Source organism: Spea bombifrons, chromosome 3 (assembly GCF_027358695.1).
Source record: "Spea bombifrons isolate aSpeBom1 chromosome 3, aSpeBom1.2.pri, whole genome shotgun sequence".
NCBI classification, from domain to species: Eukaryota; Metazoa; Chordata; class Amphibia; order Anura; family Pelobatidae; genus Spea; species Spea bombifrons.
The window spans coordinates 2573025-2587739 of record NC_071089.1 but is presented as its reverse complement, the minus strand read 5'-3'; the positions used below and the strand labels follow the sequence as shown (position 1 = coordinate 2587739).

The 14715-nt window shown below is 44.3% G+C and overlaps 8 non-coding genes across 8 annotated transcripts; all 8 read left to right on the top strand.

The window, feature by feature from the left end:
- Window positions 1–1378: 1378 nt before the first annotated feature.
- Window positions 1379–1493, top strand: LOC128487962 (U5 spliceosomal RNA). The gene has a single exon (XR_008353407.1). It is a non-coding gene; the product is annotated as a U5 spliceosomal RNA (small nuclear RNA).
- Window positions 1494–3117: 1624 nt separating this feature from the next.
- Window positions 3118–3232, top strand: LOC128487961 (U5 spliceosomal RNA). The gene has a single exon (XR_008353406.1). It is a non-coding gene; the product is annotated as a U5 spliceosomal RNA (small nuclear RNA).
- A 1623-nt stretch (window positions 3233–4855) lies between these two features.
- On the top strand, window positions 4856–4970 carry LOC128487959 (U5 spliceosomal RNA). The gene has a single exon (XR_008353405.1). It is a non-coding gene; the product is annotated as a U5 spliceosomal RNA (small nuclear RNA).
- Window positions 4971–6577: 1607 nt separating this feature from the next.
- On the top strand, window positions 6578–6692 carry LOC128487958 (U5 spliceosomal RNA). The gene has a single exon (XR_008353404.1). It is a non-coding gene; the product is annotated as a U5 spliceosomal RNA (small nuclear RNA).
- A 1624-nt stretch (window positions 6693–8316) lies between these two features.
- Window positions 8317–8431, top strand: LOC128488225 (U5 spliceosomal RNA). Its single transcript, XR_008353656.1, has one exon. It is a non-coding gene; the product is annotated as a U5 spliceosomal RNA (small nuclear RNA).
- Window positions 8432–10054: 1623 nt separating this feature from the next.
- Window positions 10055–10169, top strand: LOC128487864 (U5 spliceosomal RNA). The gene has a single exon (XR_008353313.1). It is a non-coding gene; the product is annotated as a U5 spliceosomal RNA (small nuclear RNA).
- Window positions 10170–11792: 1623 nt separating this feature from the next.
- On the top strand, window positions 11793–11907 carry LOC128487957 (U5 spliceosomal RNA). Its single transcript, XR_008353403.1, has one exon. It is a non-coding gene; the product is annotated as a U5 spliceosomal RNA (small nuclear RNA).
- A 1622-nt stretch (window positions 11908–13529) lies between these two features.
- On the top strand, window positions 13530–13644 carry LOC128488175 (U5 spliceosomal RNA). Its single transcript, XR_008353610.1, has one exon. It is a non-coding gene; the product is annotated as a U5 spliceosomal RNA (small nuclear RNA).
- The last annotated feature ends 1071 nt before the right edge of the window (window positions 13645–14715 follow it).

The following is a 14715-nucleotide window of genomic DNA, read 5'->3' as shown; positions in this document are numbered from 1 at the left end:
TTATGATAATAAACAAACCAAAAAAAAAAAAACAACTGTCCTTAAATGTTTAACATTGAGATCTCTGTTCCTCACATGTGCAGTTGTATTATTCATTTCCTCAAATATCAATAGTGAAACATCTGGAAAAAGTACTCACCACACGCTTAAGGGGCCGGTTTTCAGCATGGAAAGGACTAATGCGCCCTCTGTACGTTCAGTGATCATAGCTTTTTTGCTATTTGTTTAAAAGCTTTCCGACACGAGTTGGGAAGCTCTATGCGTGTGGAAAGATCAGGTTGCAGACTTCATTTTTGGCAAAGTGTCTAGTCTGCCGTGTTTGGATTGACTTTTGCCGCTCCGATGCCGTGCTGCGCTCCTTCTTTGTGGCGGTGCTGGGGAGTCCGGTCGTCCGTGCGCTGCCGTTAGTGAGCCTTTTGCTCGTTCGTCGCAAGGCCGTATGGTGAACTGTCCGAGATTTTGTGCGTTTTCTTCCCGCCGCAGTTTTAATACAAAAACAATTTTGTTAGGTACTTTTTATAATCTTAGGTGCAAAATGTTGGCACTGGCGATGCTGCTTAAGACAAAAAGAAATTGAAGGAAATCAGGCTTTTTTGGTGTTTGTGAAAAGGATGGGCTAAACACGCCACAATGGGGAAGGATTCTAAGCCTTACCTAACCCTAAACTGTCAACCGTAAACCATTAACAGTACTCCGACGCTAACTGTAACTGGGCCTCTTCAAAGCCATGAGCTTAACCCGCCCCTAACCCAAGCTCTATCACCAAACCTTTCCATGCTTAAACGTTTCTAACCGCTAACTTTGGAAAGGTGGTTTAATTAGAAAGATTGGATTTGTGGAAAAGATATATTTGCTTTCAAAGGAAACAGCATCAGGCAACTTGGTATTTGTGAAGCCGATGGGTTCAGCACGCCACGATTGGAAAAAAGAGTAGTAATCAGATTCCATCCCGAAGCCTTACCCCTAACCTTGTAACACAGCCCAAAGAATGTGTGCCAGGAACTTCTGGTGGCTGCAGCAGAAGGGGAAGTAAGCGGTGGGGGAGTTACAATCTTCAGCTTTTCTTTTCTTAACGCAAACAACATTGTTTCAAAGAAGCAACCTCGCGCCCCAGTCACTAAGACTGCTGGAAGGTTTGTTTGAGCTGCCGCCTCATTTGAATACCCATGATGCACCGAGAAACGCCCCGCCTTATTGTTAGTTTAATAAGACTTTAAAACAGGCCAATATTAAATAGTTCCAATCCCTTTGCAATTGTGTTTTGCATGTGTTAAAGGTTCCAATGATCAGGCAAGAGCTGGGTGGGATTAATTAAACACACCTTAACCTCGAGGAGCACTGCCTGTGGCCGGGCCGTTGCCCTGCGGCATGCTTGGGTATACTCTGGTTTCTCTTCAGACCGAATAAATCTTTCGCCTTTTACTAAAGATTTCCGTGGGGAGGAACGACCATGAGTCTTAATCAATTTTTTGATGCCTGGCGTTTGCTGGGCTTCTTTGCTGTTGTTAACGATAGATCAAAAAGATTGCTTGCTTTAGTCACAAGCTTCGTCCTGGCTAAGGGCTGCGTCGCATCCAGAAGCGCAGAATATCCTGCCTGTGTCATGCTATGTACTGTTTGGGGTTGTAGAAATGCTTTAATGAGGCAGAGTTAGACCACGCCCTCCAGACTGTATGCAAATAAGCCTGTACATATGCTTTCAAGCATATTCCCAATTGTTCTTTATGATAATAAACAAACCAAAAAAAAAAAAACAACTGTCCTTAAATGTTTAACATTGAGATCTCTGTTCCTCACATGTGCAGTTGTATTATTCATTTCCTCAAATATCAATAGTGAAACATCTGGAAAAAGTACTCACCACACGCTTAAGGGGCCGGTTTTCAGCATGGAAAGGACTAATGCGCCCTCTGTACGTTCAGTGATCATAGCTTTTTTGCTATTTGTTTAAAAGCTTTCCGACACGAGTTGGGAAGCTCTATGCGTGTGGAAAGATCAGGTTGCAGACTTCATTTTTGGCAAAGTGTCTAGTCTGCCGTGTTTGGATTGACTTTTGCCGCTCCGATGCCGTGCTGCGCTCCTTCTTTGTGGCGGTGCTGGAGAGTCCGGTCGTCCGTGCGCTGCCGTTAGTGAGCCTTTTGCTCGTTCGTCGCAAGGCCGTATGGTGAACTGTCCGAGATTTTGTGCGTTTTCTTCCCGCCGCAGTTTTAATACAAAAACAATTTTGTTAGGTACTTTTTATAATCTTAGGTGCAAAATGTTGGCACTGGCGATGCTGCTTAAGACAAAAAGAAATTGAAGGAAATCAGGCTTTTTTGGTGTTTGTGAAAAGGATGGGCTAAACACGCCACAATGGGGAAGGATTCTAAGCCTTACCTAACCCTAAACTGTCAACCGTAAACCATTAACAGTACTCCGACGCTAACTGTAACTGGGCCTCTTCAAAGCCATGAGCTTAACCCGCCCCTAACCCAAGCTCTATCACCAAACCTTTCCATGCTTAAACGTTTCTAACCGCTAACTTTGGAAAGGTGGTTTAATTAGAAAGATTGGATTTGTGGAAAAGATATATTTGCTTTCAAAGGAAACAGCATCAGGCAACTTGGTATTTGTGAAGCCGATGGGTTCAGCACGCCACGATTGGAAAAAAGAGTAGTAATCAGATTCCATCCCGAAGCCTTACCCCTAACCTTGTAACACAGCCCAAAGAATGTGTGCCAGGAACTTCTGGTGGCTGCAGCAGAAGGGGAAGTTGCGGACCCCCGTAGGTAAGCGGTGGGGGAGTTACAATCTTCAGCTTTTCTTTTCTTAACGCAAACAACATTGTTTCAAAGAAGCAACCTCGCGCCCCAGTCACTAAGACTGCTGGAAGGTTTGTTTGAGCTGCCGCCTCATTTGAATACCCATGATGCACCGAGAAACGCCCCGCCTTATTGTTAGTTTAATAAGACTTTAAAACAGCCCAATATTAAATAGATCCAATCCCTTTGCAATTGTGTTTTGCATGTGTTAAAGGTTCCAATGATCAGGCAAGAGCTGGGTGGGATTAATTAAACACACCTTAACCTCGAGGAGCACTGCCTGTGGCCGGGCCGTTGCCCTGCGGCATGCTTGGGTATACTCTGGTTTCTCTTCAGACCGAATAAATCTTTCGCCTTTTACTAAAGATTTCCGTGGGGAGGAACGACCATGAGTCTTAATCAATTTTTTGATGCCTGGCGTTTGCTGGGCTTCTTTGCTGTTGTTAACGATAGATCAAAAAGATTGCTTGCTTTAGTTGCAAGCTTCGTCCTGGCTAAGGGCTGCTTCGCATCCAGAAGCGCAAAATATCCTGCCTGCGTCATGCTATGTACTGTTTGGGGTTGTAGAAATGCTTTAACGAGGCAGAGTTAGACCACGCCCTCCAGACTGTATGCAAATAAGCCTGTACATATGCTTTCAAGCATATTCCCAATTGTTCTTTATGATAATAAACAAACCAAAAAAAAAAAACAACTGTCCTTAAATGTTTAACATTGAGATCTCTGTTCCTCACATGTGCAGTTGTATTATTCATTTCCTCAAATATCAATAGTGAAACATCTGGAAAAAGTACTCACCACACGCTTAAGGGGCCGGTTTTCAGCATGGAAAGGACTAATGCGCCCTCTGTACGTTCAGTGATCATAGCTTTTTTGCTATTTGTTTAAAAGCTTTCCGACTCGAGTTGGGAAGCTCTATGCGTGTGGAAAGATCAGGTTGCAGACTTCATTTTTGGCAAAGTGTCTAGTCTGCCGTGTTTGGATTGACTTTTGCCGCTCCGATGCCGTGCTGCGCTCCTTCTTTGTGGCGGTGCTGGGGAGTCCGGTCGTCCGTGCGCTGCCGTTAGTGAGCCTTTTGCTCGTTCGTCGCAAGGCCGTATGGTGAACTGTCCGAGATTTTGTGCGTTTTCTTCCCGCCGCAGTTTTAATACAAAAACAATTTTGTTAGGTACTTTTTATAATCTTAGGTGCAAAATGTTGGCACTGGCGATGCTGCTTAAGACAAAAAGAAATTGAAGGAAATCAGGCTTTTTTGGTGTTTGTGAAAAGGATGGGCTAAACACGCCACAATGGGGAAGGATTCTAAGCCTTACCTAACCCTAAACTGTCAACCGTAAACCATTAACAGTACTCCGACGCTAACTGTAACTGGGCCTCTTCAAAGCCATGAGCTTAACCCGCCCCTAACCCAAGCTCTATCACCAAACCTTTCCATGCTTAAACGTTTCTAACCGCTAACTTTGGAAAGGTGGTTTAATTAGAAAGATTGGATTTGTGGAAAAGATATATTTGCTTTCAAAGGAAACAGCATCAGGCAACTTGGTATTTGTGAAGCCGATGGGTTCAGCACGCCACGATTGGAAAAAAGAGTAGTAATCAGATTCCATCCCGAAGCCTTACCCCTAACCTTGTAACACAGCCCAAAGAATGTGTGCCAGGAACTTCTGGTGGCTGCAGCAGAAGGGGAAGTTGCGGACCCCCGTAGGTAAGCGGTGGGGGAGTTACAATCTTCAGCTTTTCTTTTCTTAACGCAAACAACATTGTTTCAAAGAAGCAACCTCGCGCCCCAGTCACTAAGACTGCTGGAAGGTTTGTTTGAGCTGCCGCCTCATTTGAATACCCATGATGCACCGAGAAACGCCCCGCCTTATTGTTAGTTTAATAAGACTTTAAAACAGCCCAATATTAAATAGTTCCAATCCCTTTGCAATTGTGTTTTGCATGTGTTAAAGGTTCCAATGATCAGGCAAGAGCTGGGTGGGATTAATTAAACACACCTTAACCTCGAGGAGCACTGCCTGTGGCCGGGCCGTTGCCCTGCGGCATGCTTGGGTATACTCTGGTTTCTCTTCAGACCGAATAAATCTTTCGCCTTTTACTAAAGATTTCCGTGGGGAGGAACGACCATGAGTCTTAATCAATTTTTTGATGCCTGGCGTTTGCTGGGCTTCTTTGCTGTTGTTAACGATAGATCAAAAAGATTGCTTGCTTTAGTCGCAAGCTTCGTCCTGGCTAAGGGCTGCGTCGCATCCAGAAGCGCAAAATATCCTGCCTGTGTCATGCTATGTACTGTTTGGGGTTGTAGAAATGCTTTAATGAGGCAGAGTTAGACCACGCCCTCCAGACTGTATGCAAATAAGCCTGTACATATGCTTTCAAGCATATTCCCAATTGTTCTTTATGATAATAAACAAACCAAAAAAAAAAAAACAACTGTCCTTAAATGTTTAACATTGAGATCTCTGTTCCTCACATGTGCAGTTGTATTATTCATTTCCTCAAATATCAATAGTGAAACATCTGGAAAAAGTACTCACCACACGCTTAAGGGGCCGGTTTTCAGCATGGAAAGGACTAATGCGCCCTCTGTACGTTCAGTGATCATAGCTTTTTTGCTATTTGTTTAAAAGCTTTCCGACACGAGTTGGGAAGCTCTATGCGTGTGGAAAGATCAGGTTGCAGACTTCATTTTTGGCAAAGTGTCTAGTCTGCCGTGTTTGGATTGACTTTTGCCGCTCCGATGCCGTGCTGCGCTCCTTCTTTGTGGCGGTGCTGGGGAGTCCGGTCGTCCGTGCGCTGCCGTTAGTGAGCCTTTTGCTCGTTCGTCGCAAGGCCGTATGGTGAACTGTCCGAGATTTTGTGCGTTTTCTTCCCGCCGCAGTTTTAATACAAAAACAATTTTGTTAGGTACTTTTTATAATCTTAGGTGCAAAATGTTGGCACTGGCGATGCTGCTTAAGACAAAAAGAAATTGAAGGAAATCAGGCTTTTTTGGTGTTTGTGAAAAGGATGGGCTAAACACGCCACAATGGGGAAGGATTCTAAGCCTTACCTAACCCTAAACTGTCAACCGTAAACCATTAACAGTACTCCGACGCTAACTGTAACTGGGCCTCTTCAAAGCCATGAGCTTAACCCGCCCCTAACCCAAGCTCTATCACCAAACCTTTCCATGCTTAAACGTTTCTAACCGCTAACTTTGGAAAGGTGGTTTAATTAGAAAGATTGGATTTGTGGAAAAGATATATTTGCTTTCAAAGGAAACAGCATCAGGCAACTTGGTATTTGTGAAGCCGATGGGTTCAGCACGCCACGATTGGAAAAAAGAGTAGTAATCAGATTCCATCCCGAAGCCTTACCCCTAACCTTGTAACACAGCCCAAAGAATGTGTGCCAGGAACTTCTGGTGGCTGCAGCAGAAGGGGAAGTAAGCGGTGGGGGAGTTACAATCTTCAGCTTTTCTTTTCTTAACGCAAACAACATTGTTTCAAAGAAGCAACCTCGCGCCCCAGTCACTAAGACTGCTGGAAGGTTTGTTTGAGCTGCCGCCTCATTTGAATACCCATGATGCACCGAGAAACGCCCCGCCTTATTGTTAGTTTAATAAGACTTTAAAACAGCCCAATATTAAATAGTTCCAATCCCTTTGCAATTGTGTTTTGCATGTGTTAAAGGTTCCAATGATCAGGCAAGAGCTGGGTGGGATTAATTAAACACACCTTAACCTCGAGGAGCACTGCCTGTGGCCGGGCCGTTGCCCTGCGGCATGCTTGGGTATACTCTGGTTTCTCTTCAGACCGAATAAATCTTTCGCCTTTTACTAAAGATTTCCGTGGGGAGGAACGACCATGAGTCTTAATCAATTTTTTGATGCCTGGCGTTTGCTGGGCTTCTTTGCTGTTGTTAACGATAGATCAAAAAGATTGCTTGCTTTAGTCGCAAGCTTCGTCCTGGCTAAGGGCTGCGTCGCATCCAGAAGCGCAAAATATCCTGCCTGTGTCATGCTATGTACTGTTTGGGGTTGTAGAAATGCTTTAATGAGGCAGAGTTAGACCACGCCCTCCAGACTGTATGCAAATAAGCCTGTACATATGCTTTCAAGCATATTCCCAATTGTTCTTTATGATAATAAACAAACCAAAAAAAAAAAAACAACTGTCCTTAAATGTTTAACATTGAGATCTCTGTTCCTCACATGTGCAGTTGTATTATTCATTTCCTCAAATATCAATAGTGAAACATCTGGAAAAAGTACTCACCACACGCTTAAGGGGCCGGTTTTCAGCATGGAAAGGACTAATGCGCCCTCTGTACGTTCAGTGATCATAGCTTTTTTGCTATTTGTTTAAAAGCTTTCCGACACGAGTTGGGAAGCTCTATGCGTGTGGAAAGATCAGGTTGCAGACTTCATTTTTGGCAAAGTGTCTAGTCTGCCGTGTTTGGATTGACTTTTGCCGCTCCGATGCCGTGCTGCGCTCCTTCTTTGTGGCGGTGCTGGAGAGTCCGGTCGTCCGTGCGCTGCCGTTAGTGAGCCTTTTGCTCGTTCGTCGCAAGGCCGTATGGTGAACTGTCCGAGATTTTGTGCGTTTTCTTCCCGCCGCAGTTTTAATACAAAAACAATTTTGTTAGGTACTTTTTATAATCTTAGGTGCAAAATGTTGGCACTGGCGATGCTGCTTAAGACAAAAAGAAATTGAAGGAAATCAGGCTTTTTTGGTGTTTGTGAAAAGGATGGGCTAAACACGCCACAATGGGGAAGGATTCTAAGCCTTACCTAACCCTAAACTGTCAACCGTAAACCATTAACAGTACTCCGACGCTAACTGTAACTGGGCCTCTTCAAAGCCATGAGCTTAACCCGCCCCTAACCCAAGCTCTATCACCAAACCTTTCCATGCTTAAACGTTTCTAACCGCTAACTTTGGAAAGGTGGTTTAATTAGAAAGATTGGATTTGTGGAAAAGATATATTTGCTTTCAAAGGAAACAGCATCAGGCAACTTGGTATTTGTGAAGCCGATGGGTTCAGCACGCCACGATTGGAAAAAAGAGTAGTAATCAGATTCCATCCCGAAGCCTTACCCCTAACCTTGTAACACAGCCCAAAGAATGTGTGCCAGGAACTTCTGGTGGCTGCAGCAGAAGGGGAAGTTGCGGACCCCCGTAGGTAAGCGGTGGGGGAGTTACAATCTTCAGCTTTTCTTTTCTTAACGCAAACAACATTGTTTCAAAGAAGCAACCTCGCGCCCCAGTCACTAAGACTGCTGGAAGGTTTGTTTGAGCTGCCGCCTCATTTGAATACCCATGATGCACCGAGAAACGCCCCGCCTTATTGTTAGTTTAATAAGACTTTAAAACAGCCCAATATTAAATAGTTCCAATCCCTTTGCAATTGTGTTTTGCATGTGTTAAAGGTTCCAATGATCAGGCAAGAGCTGGGTGGGATTAATTAAACACACCTTAACCTCGAGGAGCACTGCCTGTGGCCGGGCCGTTGCCCTGCGGCATGCTTGGGTATACTCTGGTTTCTCTTCAGACCGAATAAAACTTTCGCCTTTTACTAAAGATTTCCGTGGGGAGGAACGACCATGAGTCTTAATCAATTTTTTGATGCCTGGCGTTTGCTGGGCTTCTTTGCTGTTGTTAACGATAGATCAAAAAGATTGCTTGTTTTAGTTGCAAGCTTCGTCTTGGCTAAGGGCTGCTTCGCATCCAGAAGCGCAAAATATCCTGCCTGCGTCATGCTATGTACTGTTTGGGGTTGTAGAAATGCTTTAACGAGGCAGAGTTAGACCACGCCCTCCAGACTGTATGCAAATAAGCCTGTACATATGCTTTCAAGCATATTCCCAATTGTTCTTTATGATAATAAACAAACCAAAAAAAAAAAACAACTGTCCTTAAATGTTTAACATTGAGATCTCTGTTCCTCACATGTGCAGTTGTATTATTCATTTCCTCAAATATCAATAGTGAAACATCTGGAAAAAGTACTCACCACACGCTTAAGGGGCCGGTTTTCAGCATGGAAAGGACTAATGCGCCCTCTGTACGTTCAGTGATCATAGCTTTTTTGCTATTTGTTTAAAAGCTTTCCGACTCGAGTTGGGAAGCTCTATGCGTGTGGAAAGATCAGGTTGCAGACTTCATTTTTGGCAAAGTGTCTAGTCTGCCGTGTTTGGATTGACTTTTGCCGCTCCGATGCCGTGCTGCGCTCCTTCTTTGTGGCGGTGCTGGGGAGTCCGGTCGTCCGTGCGCTGCCGTTAGTGAGCCTTTTGCTCGTTCGTCGCAAGGCCGTATGGTGAACTGTCCGAGATTTTGTGCGTTTTCTTCCCGCCGCAGTTTTAATACAAAAACAATTTTGTTAGGTACTTTTTATAATCTTAGGTGCAAAATGTTGGCACTGGCGATGCTGCTTAAGACAAAAAGAAATTGAAGGAAATCAGGCTTTTTTGGTGTTTGTGAAAAGGATGGGCTAAACACGCCACAATGGGGAAGGATTCTAAGCCTTACCTAACCCTAAACTGTCAACCGTAAACCATTAACAGTACTCCGACGCTAACTGTAACTGGGCCTCTTCAAAGCCATGAGCTTAACCCGCCCCTAACCCAAGCTCTATCACCAAACCTTTCCATGCTTAAACGTTTCTAACCGCTAACTTTGGAAAGGTGGTTTAATTAGAAAGATTGGATTTGTGGAAAAGATATATTTGCTTTCAAAGGAAACAGCATCAGGCAACTTGGTATTTGTGAAGCCGATGGGTTCAGCACGCCACGATTGGAAAAAAGAGTAGTAATCAGATTCCATCCCGAAGCCTTACCCCTAACCTTGTAACACAGCCCAAAGAATGTGTGCCAGGAACTTCTGGTGGCTGCAGCAGAAGGGGAAGTTGCGGACCCCCGTAGGTAAGCGGTGGGGGAGTTACAATCTTCAGCTTTTCTTTTCTTAACGCAAACAACATTGTTTCAAAGAAGCAACCTCGCGCCCCAGTCACTAAGACTGCTGGAAGGTTTGTTTGAGCTGCCGCCTCATTTGAATACCCATGATGCACCGAGAAACGCCCCGCCTTATTGTTAGTTTAATAAGACTTTAAAACAGCCCAATATTAAATAGTTCCAATCCCTTTGCAATTGTGTTTTGCATGTGTTAAAGGTTCCAATGATCAGGCAAGAGCTGGGTGGGATTAATTAAACACACCTTAACCTCGAGGAGCACTGCCTGTGGCCGGGCCGTTGCCCTGCGGCATGCTTGGGTATACTCTGGTTTCTCTTCAGACCGAATAAATCTTTCGCCTTTTACTAAAGATTTCCGTGGGGAGGAACAACCATGAGTCTTAATCAATTTTTTGATGCCTGGCGTTTGCTGGGCTTCTTTGCTGTTGTTAACGATAGATCAAAAAGATTGCTTGCTTTAGTTGCAAGCTTCGTCCTGGCTAAGGGCTGCTTCGCATCCAGAAGCGCAAAATATCCTGCCTGTGTCATGCTATGTACTGTTTGGGGTTGTAGAAATGCTTTAACGAGGCAGAGTTAGACCACGCCCTCCAGACTGTATGCAAATAAGCCTGTACATATGCTTTCAAGCATATTCCCAATTGTTCTTTATGATAATAAACAAACCAAAAAAAAAAAACACCGGTCCTTAAATGTTTAACATTGAGATCTCTGTTCCTCACATGTGCAGTTGTATTATTCATTTCCTCAAATATCAATAGTGAAACATCTGGAAAAAGTACTCACCACACGCTTAAGGGGCCGGTTTTCAGCATGGAAAGGACTAATGCGCCCTCTGTACGTTCAGTGATCATAGCTTTTTTGCTATTTGTTTAAAAGCTTTCCGACACGAGTTGGGAAGCTCTATGCGTGTGGAAAGATCAGGTTGCAGACTTCATTTTTGGCAAAGTGTCTAGTCTGCCGTGTTTGGATTGACTTTTGCCGCTCCGATGCCGTGCTGCGCTCCTTCTTTGTGGCGGTGCTGGGGAGTCCGGTCGTCCGTGCGCTGCCGTTAGTGAGCCTTTTGCTCGTTCGTCGCAAGGCCGTATGGTGAACTGTCCGAGATTTTGTGCGTTTTCTTCCCGCCGCAGTTTTAATACAAAAACAATTTTGTTAGGTACTTTTTATAATCTTAGGTGCAAAATGTTGGCACTGGCGATGCTGCTTAAGACAAAAAGAAATTGAAGGAAATCAGGCTTTTTTGGTGTTTGTGAAAAGGATGGGCTAAACACGCCACAATGGGGAAGGATTCTAAGCCTTACCTAACCCTAAACTGTCAACCGTAAACCATTAACAGTACTCCGACGCTAACTGTAACTGGGCCTCTTCAAAGCCATGAGCTTAACCCGCCCCTAACCCAAGCTCTATCACCAAACCTTTCCATGCTTAAACGTTTCTAACCGCTAACTTTGGAAAGGTGGTTTAATTAGAAAGATTGGATTTGTGGAAAAGATATATTTGCTTTCAAAGGAAACAGCATCAGGCAACTTGGTATTTGTGAAGCCGATGGGTTCAGCACGCCACGATTGGAAAAAAGAGTAGTAATCGGATTCCATCCCGAAGCCTTACCCCTAACCTTGTAACACAGCCCAAAGAATGTGTGCCAGGAACTTCTGGTGGCTGCAGCAGAAGGGGAAGTTGCGGACCCCCGTAGGTAAGCGGTGGGGGAGTTACAATCTTCAGCTTTTCTTTTCTTAACGCAAACAACATTGTTTCAAAGAAGCAACCTCGCGCCCCAGTCACTAAGACTGCTGGAAGGTTTGTTTGAGCTGCCGCCTCATTTGAATACCCATGATGCACCGAGAAACGCCCCGCCTTATTGTTAGTTTAATAAGACTTTAAAACAGCCCAATATTAAATAGTTCCAATCCCTTTGCAATTGTGTTTTGAATGTGTTAAAGGTTCCAATGATCAGGCAAGAGCTGGGTGGGATTAATTAAACACACCTTAACCTCGAGGAGCACTGCCTGTGGCCGGGCCGTTGCCCTGCGGCATGCTTGGGTATACTCTGGTTTCTCTTCAGACCGAATAAATCTTTCGCCTTTTACTAAAGATTTCCGTGGGGAGGAACGACCATGAGTCTTAATCAATTTTTTGATGCCTGGCGTTTGCTGGGCTTCTTTGCTGTTGTTAACGATAGATCAAAAAGATTGCTTGCTTTAGTTGCAAGCTTCGTCCTGGCTAAGGGCTGCTTCGCATCCAGAAGCGCAAAATATCCTGCCTGCGTCATGCTATGTACTGTTTGGGGTTGTAGAAATGCTTTAACGAGGCAGAGTTAGACCACGCCCTCCAGACTGTATGCAAATAAGCCTGTACATATGCTTTCAAGCATATTCCCAATTGTTCTTTATGATAATAAACAAACCAAAAAAAAAAACAACTGTCCTTAAATGTTTAACATTGAGATCTCTGTTCCTCACATGTGCAGTTGTATTATTCATTTCCTCAAATATCAATAGTGAAACATCTGGAAAAAGTACTCACCACACGCTTAAGGGGCCGGTTTTCAGCATGGAAAGGACTAATGCGCCCTCTGTACGTTCAGTGATCATAGCTTTTTTGCTATTTGTTTAAAAGCTTTCCGACACGAGTTGGGAAGCTCTATGCGTGTGGAAAGATCAGGTTGCAGACTTCATTTTTGGCAAAGTGTCTAGTCTGCCGTGTTTGGATTGACTTTTGCCGCTCCGATGCCGTGCTGCGCTCCTTCTTTGTGGCGGTGCTGGGGAGTCCGGTCGTCCGTGCGCTGCCGTTAGTGAGCCTTTTGCTCGTTCGTCGCAAGGCCGTATGGTGAACTGTCCGAGATTTTGTGCGTTTTCTTCCCGCCGCAGTTTTAATACAAAAACAATTTTGTTAGGTACTTTTTATAATCTTAGGTGCAAAATGTTGGCACTGGCGATGCTGCTTAAGACAAAAAGAAATTGAAGGAAATCAGGCTTTTTTGGTGTTTGTGAAAAGGATGGGCTAAACACGCCACAATGGGGAAGGATTCTAAGCCTTACCTAACCCTAAACTGTCAACCGTAAACCATTAACAGTACTCCGACGCTAACTGTAACTGGGCCTCTTCAAAGCCATGAGCTTAACCCGCCCCTAACCCAAGCTCTATCACCAAACCTTTCCATGCTTAAACGTTTCTAACCGCTAACTTTGGAAAGGTGGTTTAATTAGAAAGATTGGATTTGTGGAAAAGATATATTTGCTTTCAAAGGAAACAGCATCAGGCAACTTGGTATTTGTGAAGCCGATGGGTTCAGCACGCCACGATTGGAAAAAAGAGTAGTAATCAGATTCCATCCCGAAGCCTTACCCCTAACCTTGTAACACAGCCCAAAGAATGTGTGCCAGGAACTTCTGGTGGCTGCAGCAGAAGGGGAAGTTGCGGACCCCCGTAGGTAAGCGGTGGGGGAGTTACAATCTTCAGCTTTTCTTTTCTTAACGCAAACAACATTGTTTCAAAGAAGCAACCTCGCGCCCCAGTCACTAAGACTGCTGGAAGGTTTGTTTGAGCTGCCGCCTCATTTGAATACCCATGATGCACCGAGAAACGCCCCGCCTTATTGTTAGTTTAATAAGACTTTAAAACAGCCCAATATTAAATAGTTCCAATCCCTTTGCAATTGTGTTTTGCATGTGTTAAAGGTTCCAATGATCAGGCAAGAGCTGGGTGGGATTAATTAAACACACCTTAACCTCGAGGAGCACTGCCTGTGGCCGGGCCGTTGCCCTGCGGCATGCTTGGGTATACTCTGGTTTCTCTTCAGACCGAATAAATCTTTTGCCTTTTACTAAAGATTTCTGTGGGGAGGAACGACCATGAGTCTTAATCAATTTTTTGATGCCTGGCGTTTGCTGGGCTTCTTTGCTGTTGTTAACGATAGATCAAAAAGATTGCTTGCTTTAGTCGCAAGCTTCGTCCTGGCTAAGGGCTGCGTCGCATCCAGAAGCGCAAAATATCCTGCCTGTGTCATGCTATGTACTGTTTGGGGTTGTAGAAATGCTTTAATGAGGCAGAGTTAGACCACGCCCTCCAGACTGTATGCAAATAAGCCTGTACATATGCTTTCAAGCATATTCCCAATTGTTCTTTATGATAATAAACAAACCAAAAAAAAAAAACAACTGTCCTTAAATGTTTAACATTGAGATCTCTGTTCCTCACATGTGCAGTTGTATTATTCATTTCCTCAAATATCAATAGTGAAACATCTGGAAAAAGTACTCACCACACGCTTAAGGGGCCGGTTTTCAGCATGGAAAGGACTAATGCGCCCTCTGTACGTTCAGTGATCATAGCTTTTTTGCTATTTGTTTAAAAGCTTTCCGACACGAGTTGGGAAGCTCTATGCGTGTGGAAAGATCAGGTTGCAGACTTCATTTTTGGCAAAGTGTCTAGTCTGCCGTGTTTGGATTGACTTTTGCCGCTCCGATGCCGTGCTGCGCTCCTTCTTTGTGGCGGTGCTGGGGAGTCCGGTCGTCCGTGCGCTGCCGTTAGTGAGCCTTTTGCTCGTTCGTCGCAAGGCCGTATGGTGAACTGTCCGAGATTTTGTGCGTTTTCTTCCCGCCGCAGTTTTAATACAAAAACAATTTTGTTAGGTACTTTTTATAATCTTAGGTGCAAAATGTTGGCACTGGCGATGCTGCTTAAGACAAAAAGAAATTGAAGGAAATCAGGCTTTTTTGGTGTTTGTGAAAAGGATGGGCTAAACACGCCACAATGGGGAAGGATTCTAAGCCTTACCTAACCCTAAACTGTCAACCGTAAACCATTAACAGTACTCCGACGCTAACTGTAACTGGGCCTCTTCAAAGCCATGAGCTTAACCCGCCCCTAACCCAAGCTCTATCACCAAACCTTTCCATGCTTAAACGTTTCTAACCGCTAACTTTGGAAAGGTGGTTTAATTAGAAAGATTGGATTTGTGGAAAA